A 19,470-nucleotide genomic window follows, 5' to 3' on the forward strand; every position below is an offset into this window, starting at 1 on the left:
AACTCCGGAGATGGGCTTGACATCTGAGACCTATTATTAAGGAGATGATTTGTAAGCCTTTGGCAAAGAAAACAGCATAAATTAGTGAGGATGAAGTGCTTAGCTTGAATTTCTACATCAATTTACCAACCTCTAACGATAGCACTCTGAATGTGAGTTGGGTGTACAGTAGGCAGAGTTCTCTCTGATGAATGGATTTATGTCAACTAAAAGGCAGGGCTCTCTCTAGAGCCCACCACAGGCCTCTGGGCTTGGCGCTGTACTACACAAATTGTTTACTATGGACTTGGAATAAGATTATGATAGCATGATGGCATGCAGATACAGGCTGTAGATAACACAAAGCTGAAAGGCATTATGTTAAATGGTGGAATTTGTACCCCAGAGATCTTTATAGGTAGTAACTATGAACATGGTTTAAGAAGAAGAAATTCAACCCTTTTGAATTATAAACACTTTCGTTTAGGCATCCACCCCTCACCCTCAATGGACAAGGTAGAAACATCCAAAACAGCCCCAATTCTACTCACAACTATAAAAGAAAAAGATAAAGAAAATGTGGTTTCTGCACATGGAAAGGATTTAAGAGTTATTTAAATTTAACAGCTCAATACAACTTAATAGTGGGATGTAGCTGCCAAAAAATGCTACTGTGATAGAACATTGTGTTAAAAGAAGGATCCAAAACAAGGGATGTGAGGATGCAACTCTGGTGTTTGTTCTGGAAGTAGCCCTATGGCAGGTAAATTGACAGACTGAAAGTATGTCCAGAAGAAAGCAACAGTTATAGAAGGGGGCAGAGAAACTGTGCTATGGAAAATGAGTAAAGAAACAGTATATTTAGCCAGGACAAGAATCTGTGGGGAGTGTGGAGTGGGAGGAGAACTGAACAATTTAAAACAGTCACATGGAAGGGAATCAAGAGGTGGGAGCCATAAAGAATCCGAGTCCAGTTGAACCCCAGGAGGAACTCTCTCATACCTGGAGCTGGGTGTGCAAAGATGAAGAGGCGAGAAAATCCCAATCCTGGAGACATTCGATAGAAATAAGGCCATTTGTCAAGATGTATATCAAAGTCATTAATAATAATACCCACAAAACTATGATCTTTTATGACTTTATCAGATATATTCCTTACAACAGGAAGTCTTGGGTTGGCCAAAAAGTTCGTTCGGGTTTTCCGTACCATCTTCTGGAAAAACCCGAACGAACTTTTTGGCCAACCAGTGCTTTAATGATGAGGAAATGGAGGATCAGAGAAGTCAAGCAACTTGCCAAAGAATACCCAGCTGGTGATAGCGAGCAGAGACCAGAACGTAGATACGCCTGCTTCTAAAGAGTGCTCACGCTTTTCCACTAGTACAGGCTTCCTCAAAGAAAACTGAGCTCTAGCAGAGGATCAATCTTTAAAATCACAGAGGAGCTATGAGATCTACTGGAGCTAAGGTGTCCAATAAACCCTCTGAGAATATTAAGCATCACCAGGACTCTCCAGGCCATCACTGAGCAACATATACTATTTCTCAGTTTGGAATATCTTTTCTACTGATGGTTCTGTCATACTTCAATACTAAAATTAATTTTATGAATCTAAGATCTGTTTCTGAAAAGTCTTAAGTTCTTTTAATTTTCTGTCATCATTATTAAAGCATTAATTCCTAGCCTTAAAGAAAAAGCAATGCTTCTCAAATTCCAAAGGAACTAAATTTAATTTTTTAAATTAAAACAATTTATCAAAGTATAGTTGATTTATCATATTGTGTTAGTTTCAGGTGTACAGAAAGTGATTCAGTTATATATATATATATTGTTTTCAGATTATTTTCAATTATAGGTTATTACAAGATGGTGAATATAGTTCCCTGTGCTATACAGTAAATCCTTGTTGCTTATCTATTTTATGTATAGTACTTTGTATCTGTTAATCCCATACTCCTAATTTATCCCTCTCCTCCCTTTCCCCTTTGAATTTAAAATGATTTCAAATAATTTATTTCTATGGAAAATTATTTTGATAGTTCCTGTTTTGGGGAAATCTAAATCCCAAAAGGAATCTAAATTCAAGCCCTTGAATTTCTATAGGTGTGTTTTGTGTCCATTACATCACCTACCTTATACATATTTCTTTTGGGAAATTTTAAACTATTTAATCATTTGTGTCCTCCACCTGTTATCAGATAAAATCCTCTGCTTTTATATATATGTAACTGGCAAGTCAGAGGAAATTCTCTGCTACATTTTTCAGCCCCTTATAAAAGCAATATACACTTTTAGACAACTGTGAGTCTAGCTTAAGTTCAATAAGAGCTTAGAATACACCTATTCCCTTCGGGAGAGTGAAAGCTGTATAAGCCCCTCATGTGTGATTCAGTTTGAATGAAGGAGCGTTGCAGAGCTGGAACGACAGTGTGGTGAATTAGCAGGAGAGAAATCCCTTAGAGAGCACCTTGCTATGTTTTTTGACCTCAAATTGTATGGGCCCTTGTAATAATTAATAGCTAGTGTCGCCTCTTTTTTCTTGGTCTCTATCATTGCCTCTCTGACAAATAGTTTATAGTCTATAATCTTTCCAGTTGTCTTCTATCCCTGATGTTTTATACCTCAGTGACTTTGTCTCAGAGTTGTATTTTGCATTTGCTTCCTCATCCATGGTGACCTTGTTTGGGCTTTGTTTAGTTTATTTGTTGCCTGATGATACATACCAAGCCTTACAGGGACCATTTGACTTTATATACATTGACTAAAGTCAATTTATTGACTTTAGTCATCACTGCTTCCTAACAGACCCGAAAAACGTCCTGAAAGGGTTACACCAAGGTCAGTACTAAATGGTGAATACCCTTCTCATTGCCCTCTTCTTTCAGAATATTGGAGGTTCAACCTGTCCTGTTCCCCATCCTGCCCACCTCTTTGACCACTTTTTTTTTTTTTTTTCTGTAGCCAGCATTGATCATCACATCACTAATCATCACGGATTGAAGCAGTGCAACCATGAGAATTCAGGTTAGTTTGCCGGCTTGTGACTAGACTGATTTATAAGCGCCTCTGTCATTCCTCTTTTCTTCCAGTTTGTTTGAATGTGGTATGGAGCTAGCCACCAATTTAAAAAAATTACAATTAAGCTAAGGTCAGTAATTGCAGTAGACATTGAATGAGTTTACATGCAAGAAGATAAGCATCCCTATTATGAAATCACCTCACATTTGTAACTATTATCAAATAGTGGGTGATCTCAGTGTACAGAGTTATGAAATGATAAATAACTTATATTGAGTATTCTGGGCATATTATTAAGAAAACGTATAAAAGCTTTACCTACAAATATACCAAGAATGATCTATTATTGTCTCAGAGTCTGTTAAGCTAATATAGTAGAAAAATGTCTTTTACATGATCTAAAAGATGTAAAGCATGGTCCTGAGATCAAGATGAATTCTATTTAAAAAAAAAAAAAAAGAGCACAGGATTAGGAATCAAAGATCTGATTGCTCTTCTGACCCAACTGATAATAAACCCTGGGCAAGTCCTTTCCCTCTGTGAGCCTCCCGGTCTCCTCCCAGCGCTGACAAAGGATGTAAGAAGATCCTGAAACAGTCTCACAGAGAGAACAGACTTGTGGCTGGGGTGTGGGGAGGAGGGTAGGGAAGGGAAGGGCTGGGAGTGTGGGATGAACAGGTGCACACTAGTATATAGAGGATGGATACACAACAAGGTCCCACCGTAGAGCACAGGGAACTCTATGCAATATCCTGGGATAAACCACAATGGAAAAGAATATGAAAAAGAATAGATATACATGTGTAACTGAGTCACTTTGCTGTCCAGAAGAAACTAACACAGTATTGTCAATCAACTGTACTTCAATAAAATAAAAAATAAGAAAAAAGAAGATCCTGCACTCAGAGTAGAGTAAAAGCCCCCTTTCCCTGGCAGAGCCTCCTCCATTCCCGCGGCCGGCTGCCCCAGGCTCTTGTGGCCCCAGCAATTAGGTTGTGTGTCCACCAAGAGTTCATTGTGATTGTTACCAGTTGTGTTGTTGAAATTACATAAAGTGATACAAAATTTGTAATTTGATGAAATGAAAATATGAAAAGGGTGGTTTTTGTTTCCTATGACAAATAAGTTGAAAGCTCTGGATACTTGGTTAAGGTGAGTGTTACTAAAGAAACTTCTAGATGTATTAGATGTGGGCTTGGTATTTGGAAAAGGCTGGAAGAACATTTAGAAGGGTTCAGTTCACAGGCATTTTGGACCCTATCCGTTCTAAGACCACTTTAAACAAAACTAAAGACAGGAAGTTTTTGTATTTACTGGGGTGGAGTGAATTTGGAATGCAAATTTGCCTGAAGGCCAGCTTCTGGCTACATTTCCACAGGTACTTATTTCATACCTTTGAATTTCCCACTGCTCTACTCATTTCCGCCTGTGGGTGGGGAGTGGGATTACTTCACAGGGTCAAAGGTGCTGTTCTTTGGGGTTCTGCCTTTTCAATGTGAGGTCTCTGACGCCAAAAGTTCGCAGCCAAGATGTTACATTGTCTCTTGTCTGAAAAGTCTGCCAAAACAGAATTTCAGTTTTTCCCAATCAGCAAATAATTTCAGGGCAAGAGTGGCTTCCTTGCTCTGCTTACTTGCCTGGGGTCCCATTTCCCCTTAGATTTCAGCCTGCTCATCCCTCTTGATCTTTTCAGATGTTTGATGCTTTCAAGGTCCTACTTAAAATACATTCCAACAAACACTGTTTCCAGCGGGAAGCTTTTTCTTTATAACCTGGCCCACGTTTATGTGCTATATAGACTTTCTTATAGGTCACCTACTCATGATTCTTGCTGAGAAACCAAACTGCCTTCTGAAATGGGCACGTCCCTCTGGAAGAGACTGGTGCCAAGTCTGAAAGCTTAGAAGGCCATAACTCAAGCTTTTTCCTAAAGTAAAACTAAAACCACTGGGCTCCTCTGCATTACAGAATTCTGTCTCCAACATGCTAAGAGAACCAATAAATTTTAGATGGACACGTTGGTGGATAGATAATGATTTTGCCTCTATTTCTTGATGTTTTTTCTTACCTTGTCAGTATTTTGAGGCAGCTAAATGTACATAAATCATCTAATCAGTGCTTCCCAGTAAAACGTCATGTGATGATAGAAGTGTCCTATAATCTGCACTGTCCATCACGTGGGTTATTGCACTCTTGAGATGTGGCTAGTGTAACTGAGGACCTGAATTTTTATTTTATTTTAATTAATTTAAATAGATGCATGTGTCTAGTGCCTGCTGTATTAGACAGTACAGATTCTTAGACAGTACAGATTCTAAGACAAATTTCTTTCTGCTCCTTCAGGATAAACACTTGTTATATAAGAAGGCTATATAAAAATAGTTTTCTGATCAGTCTTCTCTCCAGATGCTACATAGTTCATGATACCAAAATAGTAGCAACCACTATTGACATAAAACAAATAACAAACACAACAAAATTTTAATTAACCCAACAAATATTTATTGAACTTGTATTACAATACAAACCAGGCACCATCCTAGGCACTGAAAAGTGTGCTGTATGCCCTAAGAGCCTGCTTTCTATGTAGATGATGATGGATTGATTGATGACAGAGGATTTTATAAACAGCTTTCACTGTAAAATTCAACGTCAATACTTCAACTTCCCCTAAACATATTAGAGAGGGATGTTTATTTGACAATATATAAACATAGCCAACCACTAGCTCTGTGAGATGCTCCAAAGGGGGGGGGGGGAAACAAATGTTTCATGGAACAAATTGTGTCCTGGAATATTACAGGGTCTCAAAATTCCCATATTGACAATATCTGTTTAATTTTTTCTAATCCAGTGCTTACCAAATATGAGCACAGAATCCTATTTTTCTCCACAAATTCCTGTTAATATTAATTCTACGGAATACATTTTGGGAATTGGAGATTTATGCTAAGGAATTTTACAAGGCATAAATAAGCAAAAACTCTGGATAACCTATGATAGCTTTTTTCAAAGTAGTGTTTGCAGATCTTTAGAGGACATGAGTACATTCTCAGTGGTCCATAAATTTACTGGAGAATTTTTAAATGATGTGATTTTAATTACATGACAACCATCAAATATTAATACAAGCATGTTGTGAATCATGTTGATAAACACGTTCCAGCAGAGCATTGCTACATGATTTCTCTTAAGATTGGATTCTAATTGTCTTACATTGATTAAAAAACAACAGAGATGGATTTAAATTATCATTCGCTCTAAATGAAGGCCAAATAATGGTAGGGTTGACTGTACAAATAAAGGTTCAATAAAGAGAAGTAGTGAAAGAATTGGGCCATCACATGATAAACAGTAATAAGAGCATGTTTTATCTCAAAATAATTCATTCTGTAGCAGCTACTTCAGTCTTTATTGAAATGCTTCAGTTTCAAGAAACACCTTTCACATTACTATAATTTGAAGCTTACTTATTTTATGCTTTTGTTCATATTTATTTTGCAAATGTTTTGGTTTATAGAAGTAGGAGTTAAGCCTAAGGATTTTCTACCTAGTTTTATGTTTAGAACATTATAATTTTTGTACGTTTAGTAATATTATCAAAATGATTGAAGTCAAAACTAGGGTTACATACAAATTAGTTATGTGTGAAAACACTGTTGTAGGATATTTCTGTTACAGTTCTGAATGCATCATATAGCATTCTTAAATATTTAGCCAATATTTAAAATTGGTTTGCATTCCATGGTTATGCATCATCTGTTAAATTTGCTGTGTGCCCAGGGAAGGTCTGGAAAGTATTAAAATCTCATCATAGATAATCATAAGTTGACTGTGTTTAATATCACTGCAGATAAAAATAGCTTTATTGAACTATTCAAATACAACAACGTCAGGTTTTGTGGATTTTTTTCCTCTTGATCTCTATTGTCTTTTAAAAAAAATTCCATACACAGCATACACACTATGCAAGGCATGCCTTCAACTACCACCTGGAGGTCAAGGATTCCAGATATCTATTTCTATCCGTTTGCTCACCTGAATTCCATATGCACGTTTCCAGTACTCTATTAGACATTTTTACCTAAATGTTCCACAAGTATTTCAAACTCGTTCAACCCCAGATTCAATTCCTGTGTTCTTGTTCTAGTTCAGTGGTGTTCACTTCCACTAAGTCTATCAAACTCGAAACTCTGAAGTCATCTTCCACTTCTTTCTTGTCCTCACCCTCATGTCAGTGGTCAGCAAGTCCTGCCAATTCTCTTTGAACCCTCACCATTGTCTTAGTTCAGGCTTGTACCATCTCTCAGATGATGATTGCAATAGCTGCCTACGTAGATCCCCTGATGCACCAGTTACCTTCAGTGCCAATCTAGCTTAAAATAGGAAGAACGTATCTGATCTCAATGACAGTCCTCAGTTGACTTGTTTCTGCCTACATGAGCTGGCCTAGCTTCATTTACTGAGACTTCTGCCTTAAAAGGCTGTGAATTTAATGAAGGCGAGGGCTCTGTCTTGTTCATTTTTATTTCTCAGTGTTTTACAAAGTTTTTAGCATGCAACTGGCGCTACACGTAGGTGAATGTTGACAGGGCACTAGTGAGTGGCTAAAAGCACAGGTTGTAGAATCAGACAGATCTAGGTTTAATTTCTCTCCTCTGCCACTTAGTTGCCAAGTGACCCTGGGCAAATTAACTTTAAGACAGTGATTCTCAACTCTGGCTTCATATTAGGATTACACAAGGGATTTATTAAAAGGGCCCAGGCCCCCTCTTCAGTCCAATCAAATCAGAATGTATGGAGAGTGAGGCTCAGGCACTAGAAATTGTAATAGATCCACAGGTGATCTTGACATGCAGCCAGGGTGAGAATCGCTGCTCTTAGCCTTAATTTCTCATCTACTATATAGTAACTGTTTTGAAGGGGTTTTGAGCATGTGAAATGAAACGGAATTTAGCATAGTGCCTGGCACATAGTAAGCCATGAAATTAACACACAACCTCAATATGTAACCTTCTTCTCAATGGCTACCCACTAGCTGCTTTGCCTTCCTTTCAGAATGTTCCAAGATTTTGCAGCTTTAGTGCCTTCACACTTGCTCTTCACCCTGCTCTTAGAAGATCTCTATCTTCAAGTCACACCTGAAGTCGTACCCAGTCCCCTTTCACAGTATGGAGATGTTCATCATCTTTGTAGCACTTGTCTCAATTTGAAAGTATACACTAATTTAACTATTTACTGTGTGTTTCCTCAACTGTATTGCAGACTTCACAAGGCAGAAAAGGTTTTGTTTTCCTCCTGAGGTCCAGTGCCAAGTACCTGGGATGTGCATGATGTTCAGGTGATAGTTGTTGAGGGATGAATGGATTAATAAATGATCCATCCCGTAATCTCAAAAAGGCAAAAATCCTTGACTTTTTGTGTCCTACAACTATACGTATTCCTACATCAAAACACCACCAAAACTAGTACTAGAGTCTCTAGTGTTTTGGGTTCTAGGTACTGACTAGGAAAACTCCAGATGCTTTTAATTCGGGTAAGGCTTCCAAGTCCAAGGTTCTTAGAGGCTTAGTCATCAACCCTTGGACAATCATTAATGTTAGTCTAACAATATCTCACTTCAACAAGGCAAATAAACTTTTGTGGGTGTTTGTGTTAGCTAAGTAAAAAGGTTTTTGTTTTCTAGTTTACCTTTTGTCCCATTCAGTTGGGAAACCAAACAACATGTAAGGTTAACAGAAAAAACTTTTTCTGAAGTCACAGAATTAGCAAATCATTGATACTTTTGCCTATGAAGAGAACCTTAGAAATAATCTAGACCAATCCTTCATTTTACAAATGAGAACAAAAAAGCCTAGAGAAATCAATTTATTGGACATGATTATGCACTTGCTGTCACAGCGCCAGGTTTCAATCCTTCACCAGTGTTCTCTCAGCCATATTACACCAGCTTCAAAGTAACCCAAAGTTATTCTGATTTCTCAGCGTTCTTCATCAATTTATACTCTGGCATCAAGTAATTTGTGATTTTCATGGTTCCATGATAATAACAAATATCTAGTCCAAATTCATGAGTGTGACATTCAGATCTCATGTCTCAATACATCTGTCCACGCTCCAGGCTCCACCATCTATTTCATGTTTTTCCATCTCTGAGCTCCCAGAGAATGCACAGCTTCATCGTATCTGCCTCCTTATCATGCATGAAAACTGTTCCCAAACTTAATCAGAAGACGGTGGCTCTCTGTATTTCTCCTGAGGACTTTGTATTCTGCCTCATACTGAAGTAGGAATGACTGCGTTGGATGGAAGAACCTTAGGAACTGGGGGCCCCACAGTTCTTGCTTTTTAGGTCTTGTCCCTCCTTGCAATCAGTAAATATTTAAACTAAAACAAAGGTCTCTCCAGCCTAAAATCTTCCATAAGGATTTCATTGAAGGCAATTTTGAAGTGTTTGAAAAAGCTGGGTTAGAGGAGGCAAGACCTGATGAACAGGACTCATGTTGCTGTAAAGAGAACAATGATGTCAGGACATTTTGAAGTTATTGTCTCTTTTCTGGGTGCTTTTCTCCTTTCTTTTAAAAATTCCTCCTCCATTCAGTATAATCCACCCACATCCCTTTTTTTACTGGTAGTGTGAAAACCTACAGGAGAGAAATTTAAGACCTTTAGGAAACATTAGAGAAAACAAGAAAGGCCATAAAAATACTTGCTTAGATGCATTTTGTTGCAAATTTAATTTCTCCTTCAATTTTCATTAATAAATGTACCAGTAAAAACGACAACTGCCCCGGTCAGCAAACAACAGCAGATCTAGCAGCCTTTCACCACTCGACAGTCCACGCCTACAGCCGGCCGCTACCCTCGCGGAGACCGGAAGTCCTTTTGCCCCGGCTCGCGGGCCCACCACCTGGCGCCGTTGGGAACCGGAAGTTGTTCTGCCCCGATCGTCCGAGCGTGTCCGCGTCGGCCGCACAGGCGCAGTGGAGCTCGGGCGGAGTTGTGGGAGGGGAGGAGGAAGCGGCGACGGAGGTGGGGGCCGGTCCCAGAAGATGGCGGAGGCGGGGGTGAGTTGGGCTTCCCCGGGGAAGCGCGGGGGACTTGGTGCTGAGGGAAGGGGCCTGAGGAAGGTGGTGGCCCTCGGGAAGAGGAACCGCTTGCGTTTTTGCGGCCTGGGAACCCTGCTGGCAAGTGCGAGGAGCCAGGACCACAGATGGGGCCTGAAGGGCGAGGGGCTCCGCTTAACCTGGAGAAGGGTCGGCGAGATCCGGAAGGGGACACCTGGGTCCGGGAGAGGGTCTAGGAGAGGCCGAGGCTCCCCGGACAGTGGAAGAGTGTCCGAGCGGAAAGAAGGCTGGAGGACGGCGGGAAGGGCGACCCCGGAGATCTGATGGGGTGGAGGTCGGCGGGCTGTCAAGCATAGAGCTGTCAGGACTCGGCAGGCTCGTAGCCAGGGAGACCAGACTCAGGCTTGGGAGGGGGAAGGATCCGAAAAGGTAGGTATTGTAGAATGCTTAGAATCCGCCAAAAGGTGTGTTGATATTGGGTTGAGGAGTGGGGCTTCGGCATTTTGGATTGGAATTGGAAACCTCTGGAGTAGGTGTGTGGTAAAGACAAAGATACCTCTTTTCAGGACCTAGAAGTCGGTTGATGATAGTTTCTGGGATTTTAGGGTTGGTCAGTGGGGTTTGGCAATCTGGTAGAGGAAAGCAGTGTGGGTATGATGGGGGACGAGGGGAAGGGTGGTAAAACTTAAGTGATAGTGACCCATGTCCAGTTAGCATTGGCAAAAAGTTAGTGAAGTATGGCGTTAGCTAGATAGTCTAGGAAAATATACCAGGGAGAGCTGACTATTTTGTAGGATTATTGAGAAAATGCTTCAAGAAGGAATGAATAGTCTTGACAGCTGGGGCACTGAGACTGGCCGGGATCACTATTGCAATGGAGCTGAGGATTGCGGGGGAAGACAAGCTCCTGTCTTGGGTGCAGGAGGAATGAAGGCAGTCTGGCGGAGGCTAGGTTGTGTCTTCGAACTTTGGGGTTTGGCCCTGATAGGGAACCATTGAGTGAAAAATGAATGAAGGGATGCCCCCACTAATAGGGCCCCCCCCCCAGAGAATAGCCACGTACTCTTCCTGTTTCCTCCTTTTATTCTTCCTCTGGACATGACGTTGAGTAGTGTGTTTTGTTATAGTTCTCAGTACATATTTGATATAAAGTGACGAAGCTGTGAATCATGTACATTTATTTGGGAAAGAGGTTGATTCTTTTTAAACTGACAGCTGTTGCTTTTACGTGTGATGGGCTGAAAAGGAAAGGATAAAATGCAATTTAGTAATTTAAAGACAGAGCTTGTTTTCATTGTTATCAGAAAATTATTCTCAAACGATGGAGTAACCTTTTTAGGGACTGAGATTTGTCATTTAAAAGCAATAATGGGATGCAAATGTTGCTTGCTTAATGGTTTCTGTGTTTGGGTTTTAATGTTGACAGGAAAGATGAGTTGCAGGGTCTTCAAGGCAAACATGTTTTTCTTCCTAGAAGTTTTTAGCGTCCATAGCCTATGATTCACATTTGTGTGCTTTTATTTAAGGAGAGTTTCATTGATTTAAGTGTGTTTTTCCTAACTGTAATGCTTATTCTATTTTGAGAATGCCATTCTAATTACAAGAGCATAGGATAAAAAAGATGTGAGGTAGTAATTTAATTTTATTATTTAGTAGCCTTTCTGACCTAAGCACCTGAAGAGACAGGTAATCTGAGGGAGTAAACATACTTCTGTGACTGCTCTTCCTTTGAAGACAAATAATCTTGTATGGTTTTGGGGGTGTTGCAATTGTTAAAATACAATTGGTACTTCATCGGTTCTTAAGGAGATTTTGTTTGTATGCTTGTTTTCAAATGCCTGTTGCCTGGAAGTTGTTTCAGTGGCAAATGTAAACTTTGATTTTCATCCACAAAGCTGAGAATCACTTATTTTATTTACCTAAAGGTAATAATAATCCATTGACAGGAAGCCAGAGACTGGGAATAATGTTTTTCCAGTTTTGATGATTTGTTATTATCTATCCAAACTATTTGAACTATTTTTCTTTTTTGTTCAGTAACGTACTGTATAGAAATTGTAGGTCAGGGCTCAAGGTAGAATTTTTCATGTTCTGTGGAAGTTTCTTCTTTGTCAGTTTTTGAAAAAAAAAAAGTATTATTTTGGTATTAACGGTAGTTTCTCAACATGGCTTTAAAAACTGTTTCTTTTGTGACATGTCAATTGTTTCTGTATGGTGTTTGTAGAAAAGGCAACTGTGAAATGGGAAATACTCTGGACATGGAGTCTGAGTGCTTGGGGCTAGTCCTGGTACTACCTGGCAACAGTTTTATAATCTCAGAAAGTTACTTAATCTATTTTATTTTGTAAAATAAAAAGATTAAGGATTAAAAACACCTGCCTACTTACTAGGATTATTGTTGAGGATCTATTGAGATATTGTCTTTTAAATGGTATCTTTATACCAGAGACTTCTTCCCTGATAAGAAAATTGTTTCTTGGGTAATCTAAATTTTTCAAATATAGGTTTTTAAAAAAATTTTGAGAATCGAATTTATTGCTGATGTAACAGTAACATTTAAAGGTATAGATATGCTCTAGGAAGATATTATCAATACATAATCAGGAAACCAAACTTTAAAACAAACAAATTAGGGATACTTATTCCAAGAGCTTTCACTTTAAAATAACCTACTCCCCTAATGTGTGACTATTATAAACAACATGCTTTATTTAGGAACTTAGTTGTTGCATAGTAGGCGGTGAATGGTCTTGTGGAATTTTTTACCCCTTTGATGAGTCAGTCTGGCCATTTCTAGGAGTTCACTTTACATGTTTGTCTGTCGTAGCAAGACCCAGTAGTATACATTCTTGATCTTGTCACTTCTCTTAACCACTTTGGGTCTCATTTGCTTTGCCAGGAAACAGATCACTGGTTCTTAACTTCTTTTGGATCATGAACTTTTTGAGTACTTGATATAAAAATGTCCAACACCCTAACCTGAAAAATGCACATATCCACAACTTTTTTGGTTTTGTTTTACATCAGACTCACATACCCCCTGGAAGAGATGAACTCCCAGTTCCCTTCCATTTCTTACATTTTAGGATACTGTGATTCTAAAACATTTTAACTTTTATTTTTGCCTCCAGTAATTATATAGTATTTTATTATTATGTAGTCACAAAATTAGCTTTTTGGACTTAAAAAATAGCTTAAAAAATCTTATTCAAATAAACATGAAACAAGTGTTGTGTTATTTTTAAAGACAACTTTTGGGGTGAAGTAGGAAACTATAAACAAGCACTTTGAGGAAAGGTTGAGTAAACAGCTGGGGCAGAATTACATAAATAAACATTGTAGAAAGTCTCTAGCAGCCTGGAAATAGAATGCGGAAAGAGTCTAGCAATCAGTATCTCTCAGTGGGAGAACATTGCCTCTCTGTGGGAATTTGGAAACATGTAAGGCCATGTTTGGTTATCTCAGAGCGGGGAGGGGGCGTGCACTGGCATTTAGTGGGCACGAGCCAGGGCTGCTAAATGTTTTGCAATGCTTAGGGCAGTTCCAAACAACAAGAAATTGCCCTGCCCAAAATGCCAGTGCCCTTTGACAAACACTGGTGACTGATGTGAGATGGGACCTACCACACCAGAATAGCTTTTTAAAACTGAAGCTGTTTTGTTCTTTTAAAAATATTATTCAACATAAAATTCTCTTTTGGAAAAATTCACAGACAGAAACAATTTACTAGATATACTAGAGCAATTTGGGTTACTTAAAATGTATATTTACTCTTTGTCCTCTAGTAGCTGTTTTAATAGCAGAAAGCGGGGGGTATTGCTGTGTCTACTGAAGTTTGGGAAATGAGGAGTCAACTCTTGGTCTAATACTGTATGTAAGTTGGCCATATGATTTTTTTTCTTTAATACATCTTTTTACTCCTGGATCTAGTACTTTTAAAGAAAATTTCAAGGTGTTTGTACATTTATTCTTATGGTCTTTCTGCTTGGACACTAACTGACATTAGTACCTTGAGAATATTTACAGTTAAGATTGTTTTCCGGTGTCTATCCATCTTTTCAGTAACCACATCCTTTCTATAGGGGATGCCAAAAAAGAAGTCTAAGGAGTTGGGCTGGAATGGGACTCAAGGTTTACAGGAAAGAGGATGGGTTTTGGCATCAGTAAGGTACAATTCCAGTGCTAAAGCTGCATGTCATGTGACCATAGGCAAGTTGCTAAGTCTCTTTGACTTTATATCTTCATTTGTAAAATGTGGATGATAATACCTACCTTTAGCATTATTTTGAAGATTAGAGTTACTATATGCCTGGCATGGAGTAGGCCCTCCATAAATGGATGCTGTATTATGATGATGATGATGATGAATTCTGTAGCTACTGAACACTATAGAACACATGACATGCTGACATGCTGCATACCACAGCAAGGAATAGTCTGCAAGACCAGGTCAGGGGGAGATGTCTTCTATGATTTCTAGGATTTTCAGTAGGTGTTTAGAATATATTTTCCTATGAATCAGCTATAATATGTACTGTTTTCTCAAGGCTGCTAAGCTATAGAGCTCAGCGATGCTAGAGTAAGTAGGTTTGTGAGCTTGAGGGTAAAATTCCCCCCTTGGGTGTTGGGCACAGAGCTTTGAGTGTGGTAGAGGCACAGTAAAAAAGTCTACTGTCTCTGTTTATCACGTGGAACTGATAGGCTGTGAAAGTTACTAGTGCTTACAGATGTTCTCATTTTCATACTGATTATTTCTAAACTCAACACCCCCACCCCTCCCTCCAGTTTACACATGGGTTTTGTTCCCAAAATTCATTTATAAGGTAGTTTGAAACTTGGAAGCTTAGAGGACATATATTTTAAAGATGATTAAGTGCTAGATTAGGTTTACCTTCCAAAAGCCCTGCTTAGGAGAGACCTTCAAGATGGCAGAGGAGTAAGACGTGGAGATCACCTTCCTCCCCACAAATACATCAGAAATACATCTACATGTGGAACAACTCCTACAGAACACCTACTGAACGGTGGCAGAAGACCTCAGACTTCCCAAAAGGCAAGAAACTCCTTATGTACCTGAGTAGGGCAAAAGAACAAAGAAAATACAGAGACAAAAGAATAGGGACAGGACCTGCACCTCTGGGAGGGAGCTGTGAAGGAGGAAAGGTTTCCACATGCTAGGAAGCCCCTTCGCGGGCGGAGACAGAAGGTGGACGATGGGGGAGAGCTTCGGAGCCACGGAGGAGAGCGCAGCAACAGGGGTGCGGAGGGCAAAGCGGAGAGACTCCCACACAGAGGATCGGTGCTGACCGGCACTCACCAGCCCGAGAGGCTTGTCTGCTCACCCGCTGAGGCAGGCGGGGGCTGGGAGCTGAGGCTCGGGTTTTGGAGGTCAGATCCCAGGGGAGGGACTGGGGTTGGCTGCGTGAACACAGCCTGAAGGGGGCTAGTGTGCACAGCTAGCCGGGAGGGAGTCCGGGGAAAAGTCTGGACCTGCCTAAGAGGCAAGAGACCATTGTTTCAGGGTGCGTGATGAGAGAGGATTCAGAGCACCGCCTAAACGAGCTCCAGAGACAGACACGAGCCGTGGCTGCCAGAGCGGACCCCAGAGACGGGTATGAAATGCTAAGGCTGCTGCTGCCGCCACCAAGAAGCCTGTGTGCGAGCACAGGTCACTCTCCACACCACCCCTCCCGGGAGCCGGTGCAGCCCGCCACTGCCAGGGTCCCGTGATCCAGCGACAACTTCCCCGGGAGAACGCACGGCGCACCTCAGACTGTTGCAATGTCATGTTGGCCTCTGCCGCCGCAGGCTCGCCCTGCATTCTGTACCCCTCTCTGCCTCCCACCCTGAGTGAGCCAGAGCCCCCTAATCAGCTGCTATTTTAACCCCGTCCTGTCTGAGCGAAGAACAGACGCCCTCAGGAGACCTACATGCAGAGGAGGGGTCAAATCCAAAGCTGAACCCCAGGAGCTGAGCGAACAAAGAAAAGAAAGGGAAATCTCTCACAGCAGCCTCAGGAGCAGCGGATTTAATCTCCGCAATCAACTTGATGTACCCTGCATCTCTGGACTACCTGAATAGACAACGAATCATCCCAAAATTGAGGTGGTGGACTTTGGGATCAACTGTAGGCTTGGGGTTTGCTTTCTGCATCTAATTTGTTTCTGGTTTTATGTTCATCTTGTTTAGTATTTAGAGTTTATTGTCATTGGTAGATTTGTTTATTGATTTGATTGCTGTCTTCCTTTTTTTTTTTTTTTTACATATAGATATATGTATATTTTTTTCCTGTTTCTCTTTTTGTGAGTGTGTATGTGTATGCTTCATTGTGTGATTTTGTCTGTATAGCTTTGCTTTTACCATTTGTCCTAGGGTTCTGTCTGTCTGGGTTTTTTTTTTTTTTTTGGATAGTTTTGAGCGCTTGTTATCATTGGTAGATTTTTTTGGTTTGGTTGCTCTCTTCTTTCTTTTTTTTTTCTTTTAAACTTTTTTATTTTTAATAATTTAACATTTTTTTTATTTTAATAACTTTATTTTATTTTATCATTATTTTTTCTTTCTTTCTATTTTTCTCCCTTTTCTTCTGAGCCGTGTGGCTGACAGGGTCTTGGTGCTCCAGCCAGGTGTCAGGCCTGTGCCTCTGAGGTGGGAGAGCCAAGTTCAGGACATTGGTCCACCAGAGACCTCCCGGCTCTACATGATATCAAACAGTGAAAGCTCTCCCAAATATCTCCATCTCAATGCTAAGACCCAGTTCCACTCAATGACCAACAAGCTATAGGGCTGGACACCCTATGCCAAGCAACTAGCAAGACAGGAACACAACCCCACCCATTAGCAGAGAGGCTGCCAAAAATCATAATAAGGTAACAGACACCCCAAAACACACCACTGGATGCGGTCCTGCCCACCAGAAAGACAAGATCCAGCCTCATCCACCAGACCACAGATACCAATCCCCTCCACCCAGAAGCCTACACAACCCACTGAACCAACCTTACCCACTGGGGGCAGACACCAAAAACAACAGGAACTATGAACCTGCAGCCTGCAAAAAAGGAGACCCCAAACACAGTAAGTTAAGCAAAATGAGAAGACAGAGGAATACGCAGCAGATGAAGGAGCAAGGTAAAAACCCACCAGACCAAACAAATGAAGAGGAAATAGGCAGTCTAACTGAAAAAGAATTCAGAGTAATGATAGTAAAGATGATCCAAAATCTTGGAAATAGAATGGAGAAAATACAAGAAACATTTAACAAGGACCTAGAAGAACTAAAGAACAAACAAACAATGATGAACAACACAATAAATGAAATTAAATATTCTCTAGACAGAATCAATAACAGAATAACTTTGGCTAGAAGTTCTTAGGCAGAAGAACGGATAAGTGACCTCGAAGATAAAATAGTGGAAATAACTACCGCAGAGTAGAATAAAGAAAAAAGAATGAAAAGAATTGAGGAGAGTCTCAGAGACATCTGGGACAACATTAAATGCACCAACATTTGAGTTATAGGGGTCCCAGAAGAAGAAGAGAAAAAGAAAGGGACTGAGAAAGTACTTGAAGAGATTATGGTTGAAAATTTCCCTAATATGGGAAAGGAAATAGTCAAGTCCAGGAAGCTCAGAGAGTCCCATACAGGATAAATCCAAGGGGAAACACACCAAGACACATATTAATCAAACTATCAAAAATTAAATACAAAGAAGAAATATTAAAAGCAGCAAGGGAAAAGCAAAAAATAACGTACAAGGGAATCTCCATAAGGTTAACAGCTGATCTTTCAGCAGAAACTCTGCAAGGCTGAGGGAGTGGCAGGACATATTTAAAGTGATGAAAGGGAATAAACTACAACCAAGATTACCCTACCCAGCAAGGATCTCATTCAGATTTGAGGGAGAAATTAAAACCTTTACAGGCAAGCAAAAGCTAAGAGAATTCAGCACCACCAAACCAGCTGTACAACAAATGCTAAAGGAACGTCTCTAGGCAGGAAACACAAGGGAAGGAAAAGACCTACAATAACAAACTCAAACAATTAAGAAAATGGTAATAGGAAAATACATATTGAGAACCACCTTAAATGTAAATGGATTAAATACTCCAACCAAAAGACATAGACTGGCTGAATGGATACAAAAACAAGACGCATACATAGGCTGTCTACAAGACACCCACTTCAGACCTAGGGACACATACAGACTGAAAGTGAGGGGACGGAAAAAGATATTCCATGCAAATGGAAATCAAAAGAAAGCTGGAGTAGCAATACTCATATCAGATCAAATAGGCATAGAGGGAACTTACCTCAACCTAATAAAGGCCATATATGACAGATCCACAACCAACATCATTCTCAATGGTGAAAAATTGAAACCATTTCCTCTAAGATCAGGAACAAGAGAAGGTTGTCCACTCTCACCACTATTATTGAACATAGTTTTGGAAGTTTTAGCCAAAGCCATCAGAGACGAAAACAAAATAAAAGGAATCCAACTCGGAAAAGAAGAAGTAAAGCTGTCACTGTTTGCAGATAACATGATACTCTACATAGAGAATCCTAAAGATGCTACCAGAAAACTACTAGAGCTAATCAATGAATTTGGTAGAGTAGCAGGATACAAAATTAATGCACAGAAATCTCTTGCTTTCCTATACACTAATGATGAAAAATCTGAAGAGAAATTAAGGAAACACTCCCATTTACCATTGCAACAAAAAGAATAAAATACCTAGGAATAAACCTACCTAAGGAGACCAAGACCTGCATGCAGAAAACTATAAGACACTGCTGAAAGAAATTAAAGTTGATAGAAACAGATGGATATATATACCATGTTCTTGGATTGGAAGAGTCAACATTGTGAAAATGACTATACTACCCAAAGCAATCTGCAGATTCAGTGCAATCCTTATCAAACTACCAGTGGCATTTTTCACAGAACTAGAACAAATTTCACAATTCGTATGGAAACACAAAAGACCCTGAGTAGCCAAAGCAATCTTGAGAAAGAACGGAGCTGGAGGAATCAAGCTCCTGGACTTCAGACTATAATACAAAGCTACAGTAATCAATACAGTATGGTTCTGGCACAAAAACAGAAATACAGATCAATGGAACGGTATAGAAAGCCCAGAGATAAACCCACACACATATGGTCACCTTATTTTTGATAAAGGAGGCAAGAATATACAATGGAGAAAAGACAGGCTCTTCAAGAAGTGGTGCTGGGAAAACTGGACAGCTACATGTAAAAGAATGAAATTAGAACACTCCCTAACACCATATACAAAAATAAACTCCAGATGGATTAAAGACCTAAATGTAAGGCCAGCCACTATAATACTCTTAGAAGAAAACATAGGCAGAACACTCTATGACATAAATCACAGCAAGATTCTT

General features: G+C 39.9%; 1 protein-coding gene across 3 annotated transcripts in view; it reads left to right on the top strand.

The window, feature by feature from the left end:
• The first annotated feature begins 9,986 nt into the window (after nt 1-9,986).
• INSIG2 (insulin induced gene 2) overlaps nt 9,987-19,470 on the top strand; it is a 30,694-nt gene continuing 21,210 nt past the window's right edge. The window contains exon 1 of one of the 3 annotated variants that reach the window (XM_007169273.2): nt 9,987-10,064. The gene's annotated coding sequence lies outside the window, so the exon portion shown is untranslated. Of the gene's footprint in view, nt 10,065-10,112; nt 10,494-19,470 lie in introns of those variants that run through there. The other 2 variants (XM_057539440.1, XM_007169274.2) reach the window with 2 other exon arrangements.

The sequence above is a fragment of the Balaenoptera acutorostrata genome, unplaced genomic scaffold, assembly GCF_949987535.1.
Source record: "Balaenoptera acutorostrata unplaced genomic scaffold, mBalAcu1.1 scaffold_351, whole genome shotgun sequence".
NCBI lineage: Eukaryota > Metazoa > Chordata > Mammalia > Artiodactyla > Balaenopteridae > Balaenoptera > Balaenoptera acutorostrata.